Raw genomic sequence first — 4,737 nt, 5'->3', positions numbered from 1 at the left:
AAGAAAAAAAAAAGAAAGAAAAGATAAATAGATGGAAGTTATGGTCAAAGACAAGATGAATAGATTATTAAACTTTATATTTTTCTTTACTATTAAGACTTAGAAATAATCAAAATGATCTGCTTCCTCCTTAATTCTTTAGCTATACCCATCTGTCCCTACTTTTTCTTTTTTTAAAAAAAGATTTATTTATTTATTATATGTAAGGACACTGTGGCTGTCTTCAGACTCCCCAGAAGAGGGCATCAGATCTCACTACGGATGGTTGTGAGCCACCATGTGGTTGCTGGGATTTGAACTCAGGACCTTCAAAAGAGCAGTCAGTGCTCTTAATCACTGAGCCATCTCTCCAGCTCCTGTCCCTACTTTTTCACTCCTCATTTTCTGAGACTGTATTTACAACCATGTTTTTAAAGTTGTAACTCAACATCTGAGTCACTAATGTTGCATTAGCCCTTAATTTATGTATGCATGTATGTGTTTATTTATTGTGTTTGTGTGCACATGGCGGAGGTCAAAGAGCAGTTTGCAGATATCTGTTCTAATTTTCCACTGAATGGATTCCAGTGACAGAACCCTGCTAGTCAGACTTTGCAGTAAACTCCTTAGCAGGCTCTGCCATCCCGTTGCTCCGTCCCAGCCCCCCAGGGCTTGTTGTTGTTCCACAAGGTTTGTAAAATAAGGTTGGTCTTGAACTTTTAACCACACACCATCATCTTACAGGCCTGTGCCCCCTCACTCCTGCTTTTTGCATTAGTCTTTAAGGACCCAAATATGCCGGTGTGGTTAACATATTCCCTTAATACCAGAAATAGGGAGGCAGAGTCAGGAGAATCTCTCTGAGTTCGAGACCAGCCTGGTCTGCACAGTCAGGGGTACATTAAGTGAGACTCTGTTTCAAAACAAAACAAAACAAAACAAAACAAAACAAAACAAAACACGAAAACCGGGCAGCTAAAGGTGACATCAAGGATAGCCTAAGAATAAACCCCCTGCCCTGCTCTGTCCACCTCTGCTACTTAGGCCACGCCCCCCACGCACCCCACACCCCAGGCGGACTGTGCTGCGCATGCTCAGCCGCAAAGGCCTCCGGGAGAGGGGCGGAGCCGGCGGGGTTGTTTGCACTGCAAAGCCCGAGTGGGCGCTTCCCGCCGCTGGGCTGGCGACAGGTTATCCATCCTCGTGGAGCCCGTCAGGCCCGGTTTTCCAGAGGGAGGTGGCGTTTCTCTCGTCCTGAGGAGGGTGACGCGACAGGTGGGACGCCCACAATGTCAGGAGAGTCGTGACCCCGGCCTCCAGGCTTCTTAGCGTCCTGGCCTCCGTGAGGTGACTGAGCTTGGTGCGTTTGGTCTCTTGCGGCTTCTTTCTGTAACTGTCTTCCGTTTACACCTGTGGCTCTCTTTCCATTAAGCAGTGTATTTTTCAGACATAGACAAATTGGGTGTGTTGGCCCTTGCCTTTTAATCGCATTACTCGAGAGTCAGGGGGTTCTCTGAGTTCGAAGCCAGCCTGGTCTGTAAAGTCAGTTCTAGGCCAGTCAATGCTACTTAATGAGACCTGGTTTTAAAAAACAAAAACCCTGGGCTGGAGAAAGATGGCAGCAAATTGTTTTATCTGTAGGGTTATGTGAGTGAAATTTGCAAGTTGGTGTCGGTGGTGGTTGCCCATTTCTTTAGTCCTAGCAGGGAGGTTGAGGCAATTGGATCTCTTAGTCTACAGTGCTAGTTATAGGACACCCAAGGCTAAATTGAAAAAAAAAAATCTCAAAAAACAAAAAAAGAAATTTGCAGGCCAAAATTCAAAAAAAGATTGGAGCAAATGTGTAATCACCCCAGTTAGTACAAAGAATTTACCTATATTAACCCAGATATCAAAAATGGCCATTTTGTGTTACTATTCCATGTTAATGTTTTGGAGATGCCTAAATATTTAACACGTGGTATATAATACAGTTAAGTATTTCTCATAATTTTATTATTTTTGTTTTCAAAGTCTCTAAGAAATCCTCCAATCTAACTTCCTGAGTGCTGAGATTATAGGCATGAAGCACTACACAAAACGATTTTATTACTTTTATCTTTTTTTGGTATGTGACAAGATTCTCTTTCCCGAGGAGACCTGACACATATCTGTTCACCCTAGATAAATAGCCCACAGTAGACCAGAGTATCTTGGTGAACCAGTGAGTTTTATTGGGATCACTTACAGGAATATGGGTGAGGGGTTACTTCCGAGAGCAGAAAAGACAGTAACAGAGCCAGAGTGCACCTAGCATAGTTCACAATGCTGGGAACCTGGAGCACAGTGCACAGCCTGCTGGCAGTTCAACAGGTCGAAGAGCATCGTCTGGTCTTTGGGTCAACAAGTCTGATCTCAGAGTCATGTTTGCAGCTTGGCTTGTCTGAGAGGGACTCTTTGTTTTTCACTCTGGGAGGTAGGGGCCTAGTGAATCTGGTCAGTTTCAGGGACAGTCTTGGAGCTATTTTTGAGTTACTTTCCTTTTAAGGAGCTTCCCCGTGGATGGAATGTATCAATCTTGAAGAAACTGCTACAAAACCCGTGCCCACAACACCTGTCCAGTTCTTGTTTAACTTTTACTGAATCTCCCTGTAGTGGCCTCCAGCTCCTTTGATATCTGCTTTTGTCTCCTAGGCCCTTAGCTTTGTGTTCTTGCCTCCACACCCAGCTAAGTATGGTCAGCTAAGCAGACCATCATGTCCGTCTGCTCTAGGTTCTATATGCTTTATATATAAACCTTCCAGGTTTACAAATCTCTACTGGGATGTTGGCCCACTGCTTCACTTAGGGAAAATTGAGTTAGTTGAGTCTTTCAGTAAGCCAGTAATATCTTTCCATTGATTTAGAGCTTCCTTAATTTCCTAAGCAGTGGCTTAACTTTACCTTACAAGATGTAACAATCTTTCATTAGATTTACTTCTATATTTGGTGTTTACTTCTACCCTCAATGGGATCAAACACAGTACTCTACCGTTAAACTATACCACAGTACCCTACATTTGATGAGTATGTTATAGAAAATAGCTATATTTACATTTTTTTATTCCTAGTGCAAAGAAGTAAAATTTGTTATTTCTGGAGCTGAGAATCAGTCAAACCCAAGGCCTCAATCCCCAAACCTTAACATTTTTAAATATTGAACTTGTTAAAGTTACAGATTTTTTTAGGGTTTTCTGTATACACAATCATGAATTCTATAAAAACAAAAAATTAAATTAGTTTTTTGTTTTGTTTTGTTTGTTTTATGAGACATGGTTTTTCTATATAGTTCTACTGTCCTAGAACTAGCTCTGTAGACCAGGCTGGCCTCAAACTTAGAGATCCACCTGCCTCTGCCTTCCAAGTACTGGGACTAAAGGCATGCTCCATCACTTCCCAACAGTCCCACCCCCCGCACCCCCATCTACTAAAATCTCTAGTACAAAAAAGAAATGGTCAAAGAGAAAGTTTGTTTGTTTGTTTGTTTGTTTTATGGTCTCACAAAGTAGTTCAGACTAAGTTGGAACTCTGTAGCCAAGGCTGACCTTGAACTTACAATGATGCTTCTGTCTCTGCCTCCCAGGAACTGAGATTATACTCATAAGCCACCAAACCTAGAAAGAACTTCTAAAATATCAACTAACTTTCATTCTTTGGTTCATTCTTTTGAGACAGGATCTCACTTTGTAATATTGGCTAGTCTAGGACTCAACAAGAGCTCTGCCTGCCTGTCTCCAAAGGAGATTAAAAATGTGGGCCACTATTCCCACCTAAAATACTTTCTATTAAGCTGTGATTCAGCCAAATTTCCTTGTAATGTTCTCCCCCCCCCCTTTTTTTTTTTTTTGGTTTTTCGAGACAGGGTTTCTCTGTGTAATTCTGGCTGTCCTGGAACTCACTCTGTAGCCCAGGCTGGCCTCGAACTCAGAAATCCGCCTGCCTCTGCCTCCCAAGTGCTGGGATTAAAGGTGTACGCTGCCACTGCCCGGCCTTTCAGATCATTTTTAAATTATAAAAAGAAAGTGTTACTTGAGTAAAAATACCATTGTAGTCAGTCAGATAATTCATAGAACAGTGAACAATTGGACACACAATTTAAAACTTAAGAGTTGCTTATCTCCAGCACTTGGGAGGCAGAGGCATTTGGATCTCCGTGAGTTCCAGGACACCCAAAGCTTTAAGTAAGAACATTATTTCAAAAACAAGGTGGAAGGATATTTGTTACCTCCAAATATTTCCAGGTAATATTTTTGGATTGTGGTTTGTTGCTGGTAACTCTATACCAGTAGTAAGAGATTGCTGCCTGGTTTGTTTGTTTTTGGTCTGTGGTGGACAGTGGGTTGAAATTGGCTATCATGTTGCTCACGGTTACTTGAACTCCTGAGCTCCCTTCCTTTGACTTCCAAGCTCTCCTGGTTTTGATTTTTTTTTTTTTTTTTGAGATGTAAGGAGACTCTTCGAAGAACAAAGGGGCAAGTGAAATGGCTCAGAGGGTAAAGGCTCTTGCCTCCAGATAAGATAACTTGTTTGATCCCCAGGCCCTACATGGTATAAGGAGAGAATGAACTCCCGTAGGTGTCTTAGTATGTGTGTTTCTACCACCCCACCCCATTCCCACCCCGCCACCCCAAAACAAATAAACAAATGCAATTTAAAAATTCTATATTGAGGGCTGTGGTGTCACACACCTTTAATCCCAGAACTTGGGAGGCAGAGGCAGGCGGATTTCTGAGTTCGAGG

At 42.3% G+C, this 4,737-nt stretch overlaps 1 protein-coding gene across 8 annotated transcripts in view; it reads left to right on the top strand.

Moving 5' to 3' along the window:
• The first annotated feature begins 1,095 nt into the window (after window positions 1-1,095).
• LOC116096655 (zinc finger MYM-type protein 1-like) overlaps window positions 1,096-4,737 on the top strand; it is a 16,124-nt gene continuing 12,482 nt past the window's right edge. For 3 of the 8 annotated variants that reach the window (XM_031378697.1, XM_031378696.1, XM_031378695.1), the window contains exon 1: window positions 1,096-1,254. The gene's annotated coding sequence lies outside the window, so the exon portion shown is untranslated. Of the gene's footprint in view, window positions 1,340-4,737 lie in introns of all 8 variants that reach the window. The other 5 variants (XM_031378690.1, XM_031378692.1, XM_031378691.1 and 2 more) reach the window with 2 other exon arrangements.

The sequence above is a fragment of the Mastomys coucha genome, unplaced genomic scaffold (genome assembly GCF_008632895.1).
Source record: "Mastomys coucha isolate ucsf_1 unplaced genomic scaffold, UCSF_Mcou_1 pScaffold18, whole genome shotgun sequence".
Taxonomy (NCBI): domain Eukaryota; kingdom Metazoa; phylum Chordata; class Mammalia; order Rodentia; family Muridae; genus Mastomys; species Mastomys coucha.
The sequence above is the reverse complement of the archived record's forward strand: the minus strand, read 5'-3'. Positions and strand labels throughout refer to the sequence as shown.